This window comes from Artibeus jamaicensis, unplaced genomic scaffold (genome assembly GCF_021234435.1).
Source record: "Artibeus jamaicensis isolate MK-2021 breed Jamaican fruit bat unplaced genomic scaffold, CSHL_Jam_final contig_464, whole genome shotgun sequence".
NCBI lineage: Eukaryota > Metazoa > Chordata > Mammalia > Chiroptera > Phyllostomidae > Artibeus > Artibeus jamaicensis.
The window spans coordinates 411967-433130 of NW_026521842.1; the positions used below are offsets into that span (position 1 = coordinate 411967).

General features: G+C 39.4%; 1 protein-coding gene across 3 annotated transcripts in view; it reads left to right on the forward strand.

The window, feature by feature from the left end:
* The window catches only part of ZNF382 (zinc finger protein 382), a 135406-nt gene that overhangs the window by 18839 nt on the left and 95403 nt on the right, over window positions 1-21164 (forward strand). Inside the window, exon 2 of one of the 3 annotated variants that reach the window (XM_053666617.1) lies at window positions 17578-17628. The exons of the other annotated variants lie outside the window; for them this stretch is intronic. The gene's annotated coding sequence lies outside the window, so the exon portion shown is untranslated. The remainder of the gene's footprint in view (window positions 1-17577; window positions 17629-21164) is intronic. 3 annotated transcript variants of the gene reach the window in all.

A 21164-nucleotide genomic window follows, 5' to 3' on the forward strand; every position in this document is an offset into this window, starting at 1 on the left:
CCTCCCCCTATCTATTTTCTACCTGCCATCTATGCTGCTTATTTTCTGTACCTTCTCCCCCCTTCCCCTCCTCCCACTCCCCTGTTGCTAACCCTCCATGTGATCTTCATTTGTATGGTTCTGCTCCTGATCTAGCTGTCCTCTTAGTTTGCTTTTGTTTTAGGTGTGGTTCTTAATAACTGTGAGTTGCTGTCCTTTCACTGTTCATCTTTTTTATCTTCTTAGGTAAGTCCCTTTAACATTTCATATAATAAGGGCTTGGTGATGATGAACTCCTTGAATTTCATCTTATCTGATAAGCACTTTATCTGCCCTTCCATTCTAAATGAAAGCTTTGCTGGATAGAGTAATCTTGGATGTAGGTATTTGGATTTCATGAGTTGGAATACTTCTTTCCAGCCCCTTCTTGCCTATAAGGTCTCTTTTGAGAAATCAGCTGACAGTCTGATGGGAACTCCTTTGTAGGTGACTGTCCCCTTATCTCTTGCTGCTTCTAGGATTCTCTCCTTCATTTTAATCTTGGCTAATGTAATTATGATGTGCCTTGGTGTGTTCCTTCTTGGGTCCAACTTCTTTGGGACTCTGAGCTTCCTGGATTTCCTGGAAGTCTATTTCCTTTGCCAGATTGGGGGAGTTCTTTATTATTTGTTCCAATAACTTTTTGACTTGTTGCTATTTTTCTTTCCCTTCTGGTACCCCTATAATTCAGATGTTGGAATGTTTAAAGATGTCCTGGAGGTTCCTAAGCCTCTCCTCATTTTTTCAAATTCTTGTTTCTTCGTTCTTTTCTGTTTGGTCATTTTTTTCCTTCCTTCTGGTTCACTCCCTTGATTTGAGTCCCAGTGTCCTTTCCATTACTATTGGTTTCCTGTGCGTTTCCCTTCATTTCAATTACTTTAGCCTTCATATGTTCCTCTAATTTGTGACTAAAGTCAACCAATTCTGTGAGCATCCTGATCACCATGGGTTTGAACTGTGCATCTAAAAGTTTGGCTATTTCTTCGTCGCTTAGATTTATTGGCTCTGGGGCTCTAAGTTCTTGAGCCATGTTTTGATCTATTTGTGCCTGTAACATATGAGGAGCAGAGCCTCAGGTGTTCACCAGGGCAGGGCCACCCAGGTTGCTGGTTAGTGACGCTGTATGTGGGGGCGGGGTCAGAGAGGGACAATGGCGGTCCCCTCTGTTGCTTCCCACTGCTGGGGCCTGTGTGGTCTGTCTCACTGCTTGATCCTTCTCCAGTTTATCTGTGTGTGAATGTGTGACCACAATCAGCCCTCAGTGAGTCCACTGCCTTGCGCCCTCCGTGGGTTCGCCCACTACTCCACACCCCGGATCCGCCATGGCTGCTGGAGCACCTGGGTTGTGCACCCCAGTCGGTCAGGTGGATCTTTTCTGCCTGGCCCTGCTCTGCTGCTGGCTCTGCCCCTCCTACTGGTTTGGCTGAAGGGTTCTTGTTGTCAGACTCCCATATAGTTCAATTTTCTGTGGATTGGCTATGTTTTTGTTGGCAAAACTTTATTGTTTTTAAACTTGGTTGTGGGAGAAGGCACAGTGTGTCCACCTATGCCTCCATCTTTGTGGAAGTCCTCTGTTCTTGTTTTTTAGATTCAGTTGTTAATACCTGTGAGTTTGTGGTCATTTTACTGTTCATATTTTTTAATCTACTTTATCTTAGATGTTCCTTTAACATTTCATATAATAAGGGCTTGGTGATGATGAACTCCCATAACTTGACCTTATCTGGGAAACACTTTATCTGCCCTTCCATTCTAAATGATAGTTTTGCTGGATAGAGTAATCGTGGATGTAGGTACTTCCCTTTCATGATTTTGAATACTTCTTTCCAGCCCCTTCTTGCCTACAAGGTTTGTTTTGAGAAATCAGCTGATAGTGTAATTGGAACTCCTTTGTAGGTAACTTTCTCCTTTTTTCTTGCTGCTTTTAAGATTTTCTACTTATCTTTAGTCTGGGATAACATAAATATGATGTGCTTTGGTGTGTTCCTCCTTGGGTACAACTTCTTTGAGACTCTCAGAGCTTCCTGGGCTTTCTGTGAGTATATTTACTTTGCAAAATTAGGGAAGTTCTCCATTATGTTTCCAAATAACTTCTCAATTTCTCGGTCTTCCTCTTCTTCTATTGGCACCCCAATGATTCGGATATTGGAATGTCTAAAGATGTCCTAGAAGTTTTTTTAAATGTATTTTGTTGATTACGCCATTACAGTTGTCTCATTTCCCCCCTCTTCATTCCCCTCCACACCCCTCCCCCAACAGAGATCTCCCCATTTAGATCATGTCCATGTATCATAAGTTCTTTAGCTTCTACATTTCCCACACTACTCTTGCCCTTTCCCGTCTATTTTCTACCTACCCTTTATACTACTTATTCTCTGTAACTTCACCTGTGCTCTCCTCCTCCCACTTCCCTGTTGCTCATCCTCCATGTGATCTCCATTTCTGTGGTTCTGTCCTAGATGTTTGCTTAGTTTGCTTTTGTTTTAGGTGTGGTTGTTAATAACTGTGAGTTTGCTGTCTTTTACTGTTCATGTTTCTTATCTTCTTTTTCTCAGATAAGTCCCTTTAACATTTCATATAATAAGGGCTTGGTGATGATGAACTCCTTGAACTTGACCTTATCCAAGAAGCACTTTATCTGCCCTTCCATTCTAAATGAAAGCTTTGCCGGATAGAGCAATCTTGGATGTAGGTCCTTGCCCTCCATGACTTGGAATACTTCTTTCCAGCCCCTTCTTACCTGCAAGGTCTCTTTTGAGAAATCAGCTGACAGTCTGATGGGAACTCCTTTGTTGGTGACAGTCCTTTTATCTCTTGCTGCTTCTAGAATTCTCTCTATTTTAATCTTGGATCATGTCATTATGATGTGCTTTAGTGTGTTCCCCCTTGGGTATAACTTCTTTGGGACTCTCTAAGATTCCTGGACTTCCTGGAAGTCTATTTACTTTGCTAGATTGGGGAAGTTCTCCTTCATTATTTGTTCAAATAACTTTTCCACTTGTTGCTGGTCCTCTTCCCCTTCTGGTACTCCTATAATTCAGATGTTGGAACTCAAAGATGTTCTAGAGGTTCCTAAGCCTGTCCTCATTAGTTTGAATTCTTGCTTCTTTATTTTTTTTGTTTGGTCATTTTTGTTCTTCCTTCTGGTCCACTTGATTGATTTGAGTCCCAGTGTCCTTTCCATCACTCTTCATTCCTTGTGTATTTTCCTTCATTTCACTTAGTGCAGCGTTCATTTTTTTAATCTAATTTGTGTGTAAAATCAATCAATAGTTCTGTGAGCATCCTGATCACCAGTGCTTTGAATTGTGCATCTGATAGGTTGGCTATGTCTTGGTCACTTAAAAGTATTGGCTTCGGGGCTTTGATTTATTTTTCTGTTTGAGCCACAATGTTTTTGTCTGGTCCCACCTGTTATGTGGTGAGGGGCAGAGCCTTAGGTGTTCACCAGGGTGGGTCAACCCAGTTACTGGGTTTTGATGTTATACAATCGGGGTGGGGTCCAAGAGGGAACAATGGTGCTTGCTCCACTCTCTCTTGGATTTCAGTCCCTTCTGCCCCTTCCCACAAGCAAATTGGGCCCTTTTGATGCTAGCTCCTAGGTAGGTAGGCTTGTGTACCTTCTAGGACCCTTTTGGTTTCTCCAACAAATTCTCCTGTAAGGCTAGTAGTCTCTCCCAACACCTTTCCAGAAATAGTGCTTTTAGGCTTTATTTGCCGGTGCTGGAGCCCTGGGTTGCTTGGTCTGTCTCGCTGCCCATTTTTGCCTAGTTTATCTGTGTGCAAATGTGTGATTGCAGTCATTCCTGTGCCGCCTGCACTCTTGGTTCTGGCAGCCACCACCTTTTCCTGCCGCAACCTGTCTCTGCTGGTCACAAACTCTGCCCTTCTTACTGGTTTAGTTGAATGGTTGTTGGACTTCCATACAGTACAATTTTCTGTCTTGTTCTGGTTGTATTTTTGTTTCAAAATCTTTGTTGTCCTTAATTTTGGCTGTGTGAGGAGGCACAGTATTTCCACCTGTGCCTCCATCTTGGCTGGAAGTTTTTCCTGGAAGTTCTTAAGCTTCTCCTCATTTTTTAAAATCTTGTTTCTTCATTCTGTCCTGGTCGAATGTTTCTTTCTTCCTTCTGCTCTAAACTTTCGATTTTAGTCCCCAGTTTGCTTCCCATTAGAGTTGGTTCCCTATGAGTTTTCTTTTATTTCACTTAGCATAGCCTTCATTTTTTCATCTATTTTGCATCCATACTCAACCATTTCTTTGAGCATCCTGATTACCAGTGTTTTGAACTGTGCATCTGATAGGTTGGCTATCTGTTCATTGTTTAGTTGCATTTTTTCTTGACACTTGATCTGTTCTTTATGTGGGACATTTTTTTTGGTTTGGCACTACTGTTATATAGTAAAGGGTGGAGCCTTAGGTGTGTAGGTCTCTTGTATATGGCCATTATTAGTATGAGGAATTCTCCCTCTATTCCCAGTTTGCTGAGTGTTTTAATCATAAATGGGTCCTACAGCTTATTAAATGCTTTTTCTACATCTCTTGATACAGTCATGTGATTTTTGTCTTTGCTTTTGTTTTTTTTTGAATTTGAGTTTAAGTTTTATTTATACTTTCTGTACTCCCCATATTTTCTACATTGAAAATGTATTATTTTAATGAACCAAAAAGGCACAAATAATAAAATACAGGGTCTGGCACAAATAACACCCATTTTTATTACAAATTATTTTATTACAAAATCATAAGTATGTAATTCTGTAATATAACAATGTCACACTCAAGCACACCATATGACATTTTAGGTGAAATGTTCAAATTAAAACTATAAATTTTTACACCCATATTATTACCCTACCTACCCAACCACACTCAAGCAGTCATTACTTCTGCCAGACCCTATATATCATTTTTAAGGAACAATGAACTGTGTACTGTCAACAAAATAAGGCAGTAAGAATGATACATCTCCCAGTTAAAAGGCTACAATATATCTTTTCAGAAAAGTGAAGGCAACTGTAGAAAAGAATGGCATGTTCAAGCCTTACTCTAAGCAAACTTGACATATAAAAACATTGGATATACAGATTTATATGGATGTACTTTTATTGCATATCAATCACACCTTTTTCTAATAATACAAGCAATATGTGCTCATTGTAGAAAACTTGAAAAAATTTAAATGAAGGAAATGATGTCATTCAAAATCCCACAGTCTATCGATAACAAGATAGGAGAATTCTAAAGTGTTTCCTTGAATATTTCTTTACACATATTTATATTTTTTAAATGTATAACTGAGATCACACTATACATGTATCCTATCTTTTGTTGTATTTAATTTCTCTTTTAGGTATGTTTTTCCCATGAAAGTCCACTGTATAAATGCCCCACAATTTATTTGACCATTTGTTTACTGGTGGGCAATTATTCATTACTATAATAATACTGGGATAAATATTCCCATACCTAAATTTTTACCACATTCTTGATTATTTTCATAGGAATTTCTAGATATATAATCACTGACATCAAAGGGTATACATGTTTAAGGCTTTTATAAATCTTATTAGGTTGCCTTCCAAAATGTTTCTTCCAATTTATACTCCTATCAATGTAGCACTATTATCAGGATTTCCTTGCTTATTTTCTTTCTTTTTCTTTAATTTTCTTTTTTTCTTTTTATTTTTTTTGTATTACATATTCCGTTTTTATTTTTATTTTCTTCCATTTTTTAAATTTTATTTAGTTATTTTTCAAGTACAGTTTTTTGTCAATTTTTCCCATCCCAGTGTCCCCCACCCCTTGCTCCACACCTCCCTCCCATTTCCACCCCCCTTAGTTCTCATCCCTGTGTCCTTCCTATTTGTTACTCCAAATCCCTCCCCCTTTTTCCCCTTAACTTCCTTTCCTTCTCCCCTATGGTCACTATCCCCTTGTTCTCTATTTCAGTGTCTTTGTTTTATTTTTCTGCTTGCTTGTTTGTTTTGTTGTTTAGCTTCCTGTTAAACGTGAGATCATATGGTATTTGTCTTTCAGCACCTGGCCTATTTCACTCAGCATAAAGCTTTCCAGTTCCATCCATGTTGTTGCAAAAGGTAGTAGCTCCTTCTTTCTCTCTGCTGCATAGAATTCCATTGTGTATATGTACCACAATTTTTTGATCCATTCATTTACTGATGGGCACCTAGGTTGCTTCCAACTCTTGGCTATTGTAAATTGTGCTGCTATGAACATTGTGGTGCATAGATTCTTTGATATAGATGTTTTAGGATTCTTAGGATATAATCCCAGCAGTGGAATTGCTGGGTCAAAAGGCAGGTCGACTTTTTTTTTTCTGAGAAAATTCCATACTGTTTTCCATAATGGTTGTACCAGTCTGCAATCCCACCAACAGTGAATTAAGGACCCCTTTCCTCACAACCTCTCCAACATTTGTTGTTTGTTGCTTTGTTTATGATAGCCATCCTGGCTGGTGTAAAGTGGTATCTCATTGTGGTTTTAATTTGCATCTCTCTGATAGCTAACGATATTGAGCATCTCTTCATGTGTCCCTGAATGTTCTGTATGTCCTCCTTGGAGAAGTGTTAGTTCAAGTCCTTTTCCCATTTTTTAATTGGGTTGGGTGTCTTCTTAGAGTGGAGTCGTGTAAGTTCTTTGTATATTTTGGAGATTAAACCTTTGTCTGAGGTATCATTGGCAAATATGTTTTCCCATACAGTTGGTTGTCTTGCTAATTTAATACTGTTTTCTTTAGCCATGCAGAAGCTTTTTATTTTGATGAGATCCCATTTGTTTATTCTTTCCTTTACATTCCTTGCTCTAGGGGACATATCAGTAAAGAAGTTGCTGCGTGAAATATCTGAGATTTTCTTGCCAATGTTCTCCTCTAGGACTTTAATGGTGTCACAACTTACATTTAAATCTTTTATCCACCTTGAATTTATTTTGGTGTATGGTGTAAGTCTGTGCTCAAGTTTCATTTTTTTGCACGTAGCTGTCCATTTCTCCCAGCACCATTTGTTGAAGAGGCTATCTTTACTCCATTTTATGTTACTGCCCCCTTTGTCGAATATTAATTGACTGTAGAGAGTTGGGTTGATTTCTGGGCTCTCTGTTCTGTTCCATTGGTCTATGTGGCTGTTTTTATGCCAGTACCAGGCTGTTTTGATTACAGTGGCCTTGTAATACAGTTTGATATCAGGTATGGTGATCCCCCCTACTTTGTTCTTTTTTCTCAAAAGAGCAGCTGCTATTCGGGCTCGTTAATGGTTCCATATAAATTTTTGAAGTGTTTGTTCTATGTCTGTGAAATATGCCATTGGCACTTTAATAGGTATTGCATTGAATCTGTATATTGCTTTGGGTAGTATGGACATTTTGATGATGTTAATTCTTCCAATCCATGAACAAAGTATATGTTTCCATTTGTTTGTGTCTTCCTTGATTTCGTTCTTCAGGGCTGTGTAGTTTTCTGCATACAGGTTTTTTACCTCCTTAGTTAGGTTTATTCCCAGATATTTTATTTTTCTTTTTGCTATATCGAATAGAATTTTTTTAATATTAAATTTTATTTAGTTACTTTTCAGGTACATTTTTTTTAATCTATTTCTCCATCCCACCCGCCCCCCGCCCGGTCTCCCCGCTCTCTCCCATTCCCCCCCCCCACCAGTCCTCATCTCTGTGTCTTTCATACTTGTTCCTCAAAATCCCTCCCCCTTTTTCCCCTTAAGTTCCCTTCCCTCTCCCCTCTGGTCGCTGCCCACTTGTTCTCTATTTCAGTGTCTTTGTTTTTATTCTGTTTGCTTGTTTGTTTTATTCTTTAGCTTCCTGTCAAAGGTGAGATCATATGGTATTTGTCCTTCAATGCCTGGCCTATTTCACTCAGCATAATGCTTTCCAGTTCCATCCATGTTGTTGCAAAAGGTAGTAGCTCCTTCTTTCTCTCTGCTGCATAGAATTCCATTGTGTATATGTACCACAATTTTTTGATCCATTCATTTACTGATGGGCACCTAGGTTGCTTCCAACTCTTGGCTATTGTAAATTGTGCTGCTATGAACATTGTGGTGCATAGGTTTTTTGAAATTGATGTTTTAGGATTCTTGGGGTATAATCCTAGCAGTGGAATTGCTGGGTCAAAAGGCAGGTCAATTTTTATTTTTCTGAGAAAATTCCATGCTGTTTTCCATAATGGTTGTACCAGTCTGCAATCCCACCAACAGTGAACTAAGGACCCCTTTTCCCCACACCCTCTCCAACATTTGTTGTTTGTTGCGTTGTCTATTATAGCCATCCTGACTGGTGTAAAGTGGTATCTCATTGTGGTTTTAATTTGCATCTCTCTGATAGCTAACGATATTGAGCATCTCTTCATGTGTCTCTGGATATTCTGTATGTCCTCCTTAGAGAAGTGTCTGTTCAAGTCCTTTTCCCATTTTTTAATTGGGTTCAATGTCTTCCTAGAGTGGAGTCATGTAAGTTCTTTGTATATTTTGGAGATTAAACCTTTGTCTGAGGTATCATTGGCAAATATGTTTTCCCATACAGTTGGTTGTCTTTTTAATTTAATACTGTTTTCTTTAGCCATGCAGAAGCTTTTTATTTTGATGAGATCCCATTCATTTGTTCTTTCCTTTATATTCCTTGCTCTAGGGGACATATCAGTAAAAAACTTGCTGTGTGAAATATCTAAGATTTTCTTGCCAATGTTCTCCTCTAGGACTTTAATGGTGTCATGGCTTATCTTTCAGTCTTTTATCCATCTTGAATTTATTTTGGTATATAGTGTAAGTTAGTGCTCAAGTTTCATTTTTTTGCACATAGCTGTCCAGTTCTCCCAGCACCATTTGTTGAAGAGGCTATCTTTACTCCATTTTATGTTACTGCCCCCTTTGTCGAATATTAATTGACTGTAGAGAGTTGGGTTGATTTCTGGGCTCTCTGTTCTGTTCCATTGGTCTATGTGCCTGTTTTTATGCCAGTACCCGGCTGTTTTGATTACAGTGGCCTTGTAATACAGTTTGATATCAGGTATTGTGATCCCTCCTACTTTGTTCTTCTTTCTCAAAAGTGCAGCTGCTATTCTGGGTCATTTATGGTTCCATATAAATTTTTGAAGTGTTTGTTCTATGTCTGTGAAATATGCCATTGGTACTTTAATAGGTATTGCATTGAATGTGTATATTGATTTGGGTAGTATGGACATTTTGATGATGTTAATTCTTCCAATCCATGAACAAAGTATATGTTTTCATTTGTTTGTGTCTTCCCTGATTTCTTTCTTCAGTGCTGTGTAGTTTTCTGCATACAGGTTTTTTACCTCCTTAGTTAGGTTTATTCCCAGATATTTTATTTTTCTTTTTGCTATATCCAATGGGATTTTTTTCTTTATTTCTGCTTCTGCTGATTTACTGTTGGTATACAAAAATGCCTTTGATTTCTGGATATTGACTTTGTAACCAGCTGTTTTGCCAAACTCATTAATTAGTTCGAGCAGTTTTTGGGTAGAGTCTATAGGATTTTCCATGTACACTATCATGTCATCTGCAAACAGTGACAGTTTTGCTTCCTCCTTGCCTATTTGGATGCCTTTTATTTCCTTTTCTTGCCTGATCGCTGTGGCTAAAACTTCCAATACTATATTGAATAGAAGTGGTGAAAGTGGACAACCTTGTCTTGTTCCTGGTCTTAGTGGAAAAGCTTTTAGTTTTTTCCCATTGAGTATGATATTGGCTGTAGGTCTCTCATATATGGCCTTTATTATTTTGAGAAATGCTCCCTCTATTCCCACTTGGCTGAGTGTTTTGATCATAAATGGGTGTTGTACCTTATCGAAAGCTTTTTCCGCATCTATTGATATGATCATGTGATTTTTGTCTTTGCTTTTGTTTATGTGATGTATTACATTTACTGATTTGCGAATATTGAACCATCCTTGCATCCCTGGGATGAATCCTACTTGGTCATGGTGTATGATGTTTTTGATATATTGTTGGGTGCGATTTGCCAATATTTTGTTGAGGATTTTAGCATCTATGTTCATCAGTGATATTGGCCTGAAGTTTTCTTTCTTTGTTGTGTCTTTATCTGGTTTTGGAATTAAGATGATGTTGGCTTCATAAAAAGAATTTGGGAGTTTTCCATCCTTCTGGAATTTTTGGAATAGTCTGTGGAGAATAGGTGTTAGCTCTTCCTTACATGCTTTGTAGAATTCTCCTGTGAAACCATCTGGCCCAGGGCTTTTGTGTGATGGGAGTTTTTTGGTTACTGCTTCAATTTCTTTTGCTGTTATTGGTGTATTTAGATTTTCTGCTTCTTTTTTACTGAGTTTTGGAAGATTGTATTTTTGTAGAAAAGTGTTCATTTCCCCTAGGTTTTGAAATTTCTTAGCATACAGTTCTAAATAGTAATTTCTTACAATCCCTTCTATTTCTGTGGTATCAGTTGTAATCTCTCCTCTCATTTCTGATTGTGTTTATTTGTGTCCTCTCTCTTCTTGATGAGCCTACTTAAAGGCTTGTCTATTTTGTTTATCTTCTCAAAGAACCAACTCCTGGATTCATTGATCCTTAAAATTGTGCTTTTAGTTTCTATGTCATTTATTTCTGCTCTAATCTTGGTTATTTCCTTCCTTCTGCTTGCTCTGGGCTGTCTTTGTTGTAGTTCCTCGAGTTCTTGCAGGTGTAGGGTTAGGTTGTTTGTTTGAAATGTTTCTATCTTCTTTAGGTAGGCCTGTATTGCTATAAACTTCCCTGTCAGGACTGCCTTCGCAGAGTCCCATAAGTTTTGGGTTGTTGTGAGATCATTTTCATTTGTTTCCAGAAACGTTTTGATTTCTTCCCTAATTTTATTCTTGACCCATTTGTTGTTTAATAGCATACCATTCAGTCTCCATGATTTTGGGTGCTTTGGGGTTTGTTCTTTGGGGTTGGTTTCCAATTTCATTCCCTTGTGGTCAGAGAAGATGCTTGGTATGATTTCAATTTTCTTGAATTTTTTGAGGCTCGTTTTGTGTCCTATCATGTGGTCTATCTTTGAAAATGTTCCATGTGCATTTGAAAAGAATGTGTATTTAGCTTCTTTGGGATGAAGGGGTCTATATATATATCAGTTAAGTCCATTGCATCTAGGGTTTTGTTTAATCCCACAATACCTTTGTTGATAATTTGTTTGGAAGATCTGTCCATTTTTGATAGTGGGGTGTTAAAATCCCCTACTATGATTGTGTTGCTGTCAATATCTTTCTTGAAGTCCTCTAAGATTTTCTTGATATATTTGGGTGCCCCTATGTTTGGTGCATATATGTTTACAATGTTAATGTCTTCTTGGTGGATTCTTCCCTTGAGTATAATGAAGTGACCTTCTGGGTCTCTCTTTATGGCCTTTTTTTTTTTGAAGTCTATTTTGTCCGATATGAGAATTGCTACCCCAGCGGGGTTTTTTTTTGTTTGCTTGTTTTTTTCCGTTTGCTTGGAAAACTTGTTTCCAGCCTTTCACTTTAAGTCTGTGATGGTCTTTTGTCCTGAGGTGGGTCTCTTGTAGGCAGCATATGTGTGGGTCATGCTTTCTTATCCATTGAGCTATTCTGTGTCTTTTGTTTGGAGCATTCAATCCACTTACGTTTAAAATTATTATTGATAAGTACTTATTCATTGCCATTTTTGTACCTGTGTTCCTGTCTGTCTCCCTCTTTTTCTTCCTTCCCTTAAAGCAGTCCTTTTAGTATTTCTTGTAGAGCTGGTTTGATGGAGGTGTATTCTTTTAGGCTTCTTTTGTCTTGGAAGCTCTTTATTTGGCTTTCTATCTTGATTGAGAGCCTTGCTGGGTAAAGTAGCCTTGGTTGTAGTCCTCTGGTTCTCATTTCTTGGGATATTTCTTGCCATTCTCTTCTTGCTTGGAGTGTTTCCATTGAGAAGTCAGTAGCTAACCTTATTGGGGCTCCCTTGTATGTTACTTCTTTTTTCTCCCTTGCTGCCTTTAAGATTCTCTCTTTGTCTTGGAATTTTGCCATTTTGATGATGATGTGTCTTGAAGTGGGCCTCCTTGGGTTCCTCTTGATTGGGACTCTCTGTGATTCCTGGATTTGTGAGACTTTTTCTCTTATCAAATTAGGGAAATTTTCTCTCATTACTCATTCAAATACATTTTCTATCCCTTGTTCTTCTCCTTCTCCTTCTGGTATTCCTATTATTCAGATATTATTATGTTTCATATTGTCTTGCATTTCTCTTAATCCCTCTTCATTCTTTCTGAGCCTCTTTTCATTTTCTTGCTCTTTCTGTGAGATGCTTTCTACCTTGTCCTCCAACTCACTAATCCTATCCTCTGCTTCATCTATCCTACTTTTGAAACTTTCTACTGTGTTCTTCAATTCGGAAATTGTATTCTTCATTTCCTCTTGTCTCTTGCTGATAATTTCCATTTCCTTTTCCATGTTGCTGTAGTTTGCAGAGAGATCATTGTAGTTCCCCTGTAGTTTCTGGTAGTTCACTGTGAGCTCTTTGAACTTCGTAATAACCAGTGCTTTGAATTCACTATCTGATAGTTGATCAGCCTCTATTTCATCTAACATTCTTTCTGAAGTTTCTGCTTTTTCTTTCATTTGGGGATTGTTTGTTTGTCTTCTCATTGTTTGAGACTCTTCTTGTTAGTCTCTGCTTCTAAAATTGATGTGTTCTGAAACCCTGGTTTTATCGTGTGAACTTCTGTGGTATGATCCTTTTGAAGTTCAGTGGTGCAGACTCCTTGAAGTTTCTTGATGTTTTTCATCTCCACCTACTCTCACGCTGGTCCTCGCACTGGTCCTTGCATTGGTCGCCTACCACTGCTGAATGTCCCGGCTCCAGTAGCTGCCTCCTCAAGCACCCAGGCCCGTTACTATGGCCACGGCACAGAGGCTGGGAATGTCCCGGCTCCCGTAGCAGGCTCCTCTGCCGCCCAGGGCCGTCACAGGGGTTTGGAGTGTCCCGGCTCCCATACCTGACTCCCCGGTGTCCAGTCCCGTCGCTATGGCAGTGGCACAGGATCTGCGAACGTTCCGGCTCCCGTAGCGGCTCCTCAGGGCCCAGGCCTGTCTCTATGGCGGCATCACAGGGGCCTTTGGTGTCCCAGCTCCTGCAACTGACCCTTCCGTTGCCCAGGCTGGTAGCTATGGCATCAGCACAAGGGCCGAGAATGTCCCCGCTCCGGTTCCTGACTCCTCTGTCTTTCAGGACCGTCACAGGGGCTTGGAGTGTCCAGCTCCTGTACCTGACTCCCCGGCTCCCAGGCCTGTTGCTCTGGTGGCAGCACAGGGGCCGCGTGAGACCCAGCTCCAGTAGCTGACTCTGCTGCTGTCTGGTGTTTCAGCTTCGGTCACAATCTCTGGTCTTTTAATTTCATAAATGCTGGGTAACCGATGGTTTATTGTGCTATTTCTCTATAGATCTGCCAGGATTTTCACCCATGAGTACAGGAGCTAGTATCAGCTCCATGTTACTCCGTGGCCATCTTCCCAGCATCCCCCTTTGCTTTTGTTTATATGATATATTCCATTTATTGATTTGCAAATATTTTACCCTCGTTGCATACCCAAGATGAATACTACTTGGTTATATTGTGTGATTTTTAAAAATATATTGCTGGATTCGGTTTTCCTATATATTGTTGAGGATTTTAGTTTCTATGTTTATCATTGATACTGGCCTGAAGATTCTTTTCTTTGTTGCATCATTATCTGGTTTTGGGACTAGGATGATGTAGGCTTTATATAAAGAATTCAGGATTCTTCCATCTCCTTGGCTTTCTTGAGATAGTCTGTGAAGTATAGAGGTTAGCTCTTCCTTAAATATTTTGTAGAATTCTCCTGTGAAACCATCCAGTCCAGGGCTTTTGTGTTTGGTGATTTTTTGATTACTGCTTCAATTTCATCAGCTGTTGTTGGTCTATTCAGGCTCTCTGCTTCTTCTTCATTCAGTAATAGAAGATTATTTTTTTCTAGATATTTGTCCATTTCACCTAAGTTTTAACACTTCTTGGCATATAGTTCTTCCTAGTAATTTCTTTTTTAAAATATATTTTGTTGATTATGCTATTATAGTTGTCCCATTTCCCCTCTTCATTGTCTTCTACTCTGCACAGCCACTCCTGCCCAAATTCCCCCCTTTAGTTCATGTCCATGTGTCATAAGTTTTTTGGCTTCTACATTTTCCATACTATCCTTGCCCTCCCTCTGTCTATTTTCTGCCTGCCATTTATGCTACTTATTCTCTGTACCTTTTCCCCCTCTCTACTCCCCCCACTCCACTGTTGCTAACCCTCCATGTGATCTCCATTTATGTGGTTCTGTTACTGGTCTAGTTGTTTGCCTAGTTTGCTTTTGTTTTAGGTGTGGTTGTTAATAACTGTGAGTTTGCTGTCTTTTACTGTTCATATTTTTATCTTCTTTTTCTTAGATAAGTTCCTTTAACATTTCATATCATAAGGGCTTGGTGATGCTGAACTCCTTGAACTTGACCTTATCTGAGAAGCACTTTATCTGCCCTTCCATTCGAAATGAAAGCTTTGCTGGATAGAGCAATCTTGGATGTAGGACTTTGCCTTTCATGACTTTGAATACTTCTTTCCAGCCCGTTCTTGCCTGCAAAGTCTCTTTTGAGAAATCAGCTGACAGTCTGATGGGAACTCCTTTGTAGTTGACTCTCTCCTTATCTCTTGCTGATTCTAGAATTCTCTCCTTCATTTTAATCTTGGGTAATGTAATTATAATGTACCTTGGTGAGTTTCTCTTTGAATCCAACTTCTTTGGGACTCTCTAAGCTTCCTGGACTTCCTGTAAGTCTATTGCCTCTGCCAGATTGGGGAAGTTCTCTTTTATTCTTTGTTCAAATAAGTTTTCCACTTGTTTCTCTTTCTCTTCCCCTTCCAGTACCCCTATAATTCAGGTGTTGGAACATTCAAAGATGTCCTAGAGGTTCCTAAGCTTCTTCTCATTTTTTAAAAATTCTGTTTCTTCATTCTTTTCTGTTTGGTTGTTTCTTTCTTTCTACTGGCCCACTCCATTGATTTGAATCCCATTTTTCTTCCCATCACTCTTGGTTCTCTGTGCATTTTCCTTCATTTCACTTAGTGTAGCCTTCATCATTTCACATAATTTGTGGCAAAAATCAACCAGTTCTGTGAGCATCCTGATCACCAGTACTTTGCATCAGATAGGTTGTACATCAGATAGGTTGGCTATCTCTTGGTCACTTAAAAGTATTGGCTCTGGGGCTTTAATTTGTTCTTCTGTTCAAGCCATAATGTTTTGGTTTGGTCCTGCCTGTTATGTAGTGAGGGGCAGAGCCTTAGGTGTTCAGCAGAGCAGATCGACCCAGTTACTGGATTGTGACACTGTATGTGGGGGCAGGTTCCAAGAGGAAACAATGGCACTTGCTCCTCTCTGTCTTGGATTTCAATCCCTTCTGCTGCTTCCCATAAGGAAATTGAGCCCTTCTGGTGCTGGTTCCTTGGTGTGTGGGCTTCTAAGACCCTGTGGAAACGTCTCTCCAATGTACTCTACTTTGAGGCTGGAGTCTCTCCCAGCGCCTCAACCCCACAAGTGTTTTCAATCAGTGCTCTTAGACTTTATTTTTTTGTGCAGGTTCCATGGGTTGCATGGTTTGTCTCACTGCCCTTTTTTGTCTGGTTTATCTGCACAGGAATGTGTGACCATGGTCAGCCAGCTGCCTTGCGTGCCTCACTGGGTCTGCTTGTTGCCACATCATGCCTGGGGTCTGCAGGCTGCTACCTGTGCACCTGGGTCAGCCAGCCACTACTTTTTTCTGGTGTGACCCCTCTCTGCTGGCTGCCAACTCTACCCCTCTTACTGGTGTGGATGAATGCTTGTCAGACTTTTGTACAGTTCAATTTTGTGTCAGTTCTGGGTGCTTTTTGTTTAAATTTTTGTTGTCCTTAATTTTGTTTGTGGGATGAGGCACACTGTGTCTAACTATGCCTGCATTTTGGTTGGAAGTCTCTTCATAGTAATTTCTTACAATCCTTTGTATTTCTGTAATATTACTTGTAATCTCTCCTCTTTTATTTCTTCTTGTGTTATTTGGGTCCTCTTTCTTTTGTTTTTCATGAGTCTGCTTAAAGGCTTGTCAATTTTATTTATCTTTTCAAAGAACTGGCTCCTGGATTTATTGATCCTTAGAATTGTGCTTCTAATCTCTATGTGTTTAATTCTGCTCTGATCTTGGTTATTTACTTCCTTCTACTTACTCTGGACTGTCTTTCTTGTTCTTTCAGTTTTTGTAGGTATAGTGTTAGGTTGTTTATTTTAAACGTTTCTATGTTTTTTAGGTAGACCTGTATTGCTATGAACTTCTCTCTCAGGGCTTCCTTTTTGTGTCCCATAAGTTTTGGGTTGTTGTGAGTTCATTTTCACTTGTTTCCAGAAACTTTTTGATTTTTCCTATGATTTTATTCTTGACCAATTTATTGTTTAATAGCATGGTTTTCAGTCTCCATGAGTTTGAGTGTTTTTGAGTTCTTTCCTTGAGGTTGGTTTCTAGTTTCAGTCCCTTGTGGTCAGAGAAAATGCGTGATATGATTTCAGGTTTCTTGAATTTCTTCAGGCTTGTTTTGTGTTCTATCATGTGGTCTATCTTTGAAAATGGTCCTTGTGCACTTGAAAAAACTGTGTATTTTGCTTCTTTGGGATGAAAGGCTCTCTCTATATATATCAGTTAAGTCCATTTCATCTGTACATTGTTCAATATCACAATATTTTTGTTGATATGTTGTTTGGAAGATTTGTCTATTTTTGACAGTGGGGTGTTAAAATCTCCTACTATAATTGTGCTGCTGTCAATGTCTTTCTTAAAATCCTCTAAGATTTCCTTTATGTGTTTGGTTGCTCCTATGTCAGGTGCACATATATTTACAATGTTTATCTCTTCTTGATGGGTCTTCCCTTAAAGATTATGAAGTGACCTTCTGGGTCTCTTTTTTTGGCTCTTTTTTTGAAGTCGATTTTGTCTGATATGAGTATGGCTACCCTGGGTTTTTTTCCTGTTCATGTGCTTGGAATATTTGTTTCCAGCCCTTCACTTTTAGTCTGTGTATGTCTCTTGTAGGCAGCATATGTGTGGGTCATGCTTTCTTATCCATTTAGGTTTTTTATATCTTTTGATTGGAGCATTTAATTTATTTACATTTAAAGTTATTGTGATAGGTACTTATTCATTGCCATTTTTTCATGCCTGTGTTCCTTTCTTTTCTTAAAGCATCCCCTTTAGCATATGTTGCAGATCTGATTTAGTGGAGGTGTATTCTTTGGCCTTGGTTTTTCTGGGAAGCTCCTTATTTCAACTTCCATTTTTAATCTGAGCCTTGTTGGATAAGGTAGTCTTGGTTACATGCCTTTGGTTCTCGTTACTTGGAATATTTCCTGCCATTCTCTTCTGGCTTGAAGCATTTTTATTGAGAAGTCAGCTGCTAGTCTTATCAGGGCTCCCTTGTATGTTACTTTCTGTTTCACTTTTGCTGCCTTTAAGTGTTTCTCTTTGTCTTGTAATTTTTTCGTTGTACAGAATATTGAACTGTATGGAAGTCCGACAACAATGAACCATTCATCTAGACTGGTAAGAGGGGCAGAGTCAGTGGTGGAGCGGGGTCGAGCAGGAAAGATCAGCTGGACCGACCCAGAAGCTCAGGAGCACAGGAGTGCAGGAGCACAGGAGCACAGGAATGCAGGCGGTGGTTGGCAGATTTCAGACATGGGGTGGCAACAGGCAGACCCAGTGAGGGCACAAGGTGGTTGGGTGACCGTGGTACACATTCGCACGCAGATAAACCAAGTGAAGGAGTGAGCAGTGAGACAGACCACTCAGAACAGGGCCCTAATGATGGGAATTAGAGCCTGAAAGCACCAATTGGAAAGACTTTCAGGGTCGAGGTGCTGGGAGAAGCTCCCAGGCTCACAGAGAGTTCGTTGGAGAGACCCACAGGGTCATGGAGGGTGCACAAGCCCACACACAGGGCAACCAGCACAAGAAGGGCCCAATTTGCTTTTGGGAAGCGGTAGACGAGACAGAAATCTAAGAGAAAGTGGAACAAACACCCTTGTCCCTCTCTGACCCCACCCCTACAGACAGCTTCACAAACCAGCAACCTGGGTGGCCCCGCCCTGGTGAACAATTAAGGCTCCACCCCTCATACATAACAGGTGTGAACACACCAAAACATTATGGCTCAAGAACAGCTCAAAGCCCAGAGCCAATAAATCTAAGTGACGAACAGATAGCTAACCTTTCAGATACACAGTTCAAAACACTGATGATCAGGATGCTCACAGAACTGGTTGATTTTAGTCACAAATTAGAGGAATGTATGAAGGCTATGCTATGTGAAATAAAGGAAAATGTACAGGAAATCAATAGTGATGGAAAGGAAACTGGGACTCGAATCAAGGGAGTGAACCAGAAGGAAGAAAGAAACATCCAATCAGAAAAGAATGAAGAAACAAGAATTCAAAAAAATGAGGACAGACTTAGGAATCTGCAGGGCATCTTTAAACATTCCAATATCTAAATTATAATGGTACCAGAAAAAGAATAGGAAAGAGCAATAGGTGGAAAAGGTATTTGAACAAATAATGAAGGAGAACTTCCCCAATTTGACAAAGGAAATAAATTTCCAGGAAGTCCAGGAAGCTCAGAGTCCCAAAGAAGTTAGACCCAAGGAGGAACACACCAAGACACATCATACATTACATTAGCCAAGATTAAAATGAAGGAGAGAATCCTAGAAGCAGCAAGAGAAAAGGAGACAGTCACCTACGAAGGAGTTCCATAAGACTATCAGCTGATTTCTCAAAAGAGACCTTAGGGGCAAGAGAGGGGCTGAAAAGAAGTATTCCAAGTCGTGAAAGGGAAGTACCTACATCCAAGATTACTCTATCTAGCAAAGCTTTCATTTAGAATGGAAGGGGAGAAAACGTGCTTCCCAGATAAGGTCAAGTTAAGGGAATTCATCATCACCAAGCCCTTCTATGAAATGTTAAAGGGACTTATCTAAGAAAAAGAATATAAAAAACATACACTAAAATGACAGCAAACTCACAGTTATTAACAACCACACCTAAAACAAAAAAAAACCAAAAACAAACTAAGCAAACAACTAGAACAGGAACAGAATCACAGAAATGGAGATCACATGGAGGGTTAGCAACAGGGAGTGGGAGGAGGAGAGATGGGAAAAAAGGTACAGAGAATAAATAGCATAGATGGTAGGTAGATAATAGACAGGGGAGGGTAAGAATAGTATAAGAAATGTAGAAGTTAAAGAACTTATAAGTATGACACATGACATGAACTAAAGTGGGGGGAATGTGGGGGGGTGGAGGGTGGCAGGGAGTGAAGGGGGAAATGGGATAACTGTAATAATATAATCAATAAAATATATATATTTTAAAAAGCTTAAAATTGCTCATCTGTAGAGGTCAGGAGGTGGAGGAAAAAAATTGACAGAATAGAGGTGGGAATAAGACATCTGAATATATATCTTTTTAGGCCTGAACTATTTAAGAAGGAAAATAAAATATAAATATATAAACCCATCATTAAGATTGGTGATTTTCACTACTCATGTTCAGCAAAATAGGTTCAGTGACCGAGTAGGGAGAGACTTAGATGTATCTAGGATACAGGCTTTGTTAAGCAGGCAGAAATGAGAGGGCCAAGAGAATTCACACTGGGAACGATTCCGAAGTTGGATGATTAGTTGAACATAGAATTTAAGTTGGGTGAGAATAGGTGTGAGTTTGGTAACAATGTAAAGAAACCAGAGAGAAGGATATTTGATATTTTGGAGATATTACAGACAGTGGTAATGACAAGGTCCAGGGTAGTGACATGAGTAGGTGAGTGAACTACAGTGGAAGACAAGATCATTGAACTAGAGAGGTCAGGGAATTGGGAAACTAGGGTAATATTAAGAATAAGAATATGGATATTTGAAATAGCTGAGATTTAAGATAGGAGTACTGAATACAGTGACACTGATCCAGGATCTGAAATTCCTGAGGGTCAGAAATATGATTGTCAACAAATCACTAAAACCAAGAGGTATTGCATGGTATAGTCTGATCAAATGATGACAGATTTCAGAGGAGGGACAGTTGTCTGACAGGAGCAGGAGTAGGGAAGACAGTGGTTTGAAAATTGTAGGAGCAGAAACAAGACACCCACTTAAGATGTCCTTACAGGAAATGGTGTCCTCAGGGGAAAATGATTAATCAGATAGCACATGGAAAATCTTTGAACTTCTCCATACTTTTGAGATTTCAAATTAGATATTATGTGTAGGGTTATCTCACTGGGTGGGGAGATCTTTGATTTTGTGAGGCATTAGGATTTGGTGAAGATATGATTGGTGCTTGCATATAGAAAGATCAAAGATCTTGCCAGGAAATAGATGAGTACCAGTTTCAAAATTAAACTTTAGATTAAACTGGATATGGTACACTTAGGTCACATCTATGTGAGTTTGCATCATTCTACACCATTCTTTACAGAGGGACATGGAAAGTGTACAAAGAGTAGTGATGGATAATAACAGGTCAGATCTCCCAGATGTGATTTCCAAAAAAATAGGATGACATGTACCTTAGAAAGTCCAGATGTATGAGAGTGATGAAGGCTTTTATTTATAAGATCAAATGCCATGCCACCAATTAAGAAAAGAGATGTTAAGTTACTATTGCTCCATAACAAATCACTTCAAAACTTAGAAGATTAAAACAACAACTATGGTTTGGCTCTCAAATATGCAATCTGAACAGGACTCAGTATCACTCCTATTTTACATCAGTTGTAATGGCTTGACTGGAAACTGAATAATCCACTTTCAAGATGCCTCTCACACATGGCTTGCAAGTTGTTGCTGGAACTCAGCCAGGGACATGGTTTCGTGGCCTTGGCTCCTTTTCACATGAACTGCCCCATGGGCTGCTTGGGCTCCCTAGGAACAAACATGGTGGCTGGGTTAAAAAAAAAAAAGCATCCCAAGAGAGTAAGACAGAAGTAAGAAACTTTTATAATCTACTTTCAGAACTCACATAGTCACTTCTGATATACTCTGTAAGCTGAGTAAGTCACAGATATTCTCTCAGGTTCAG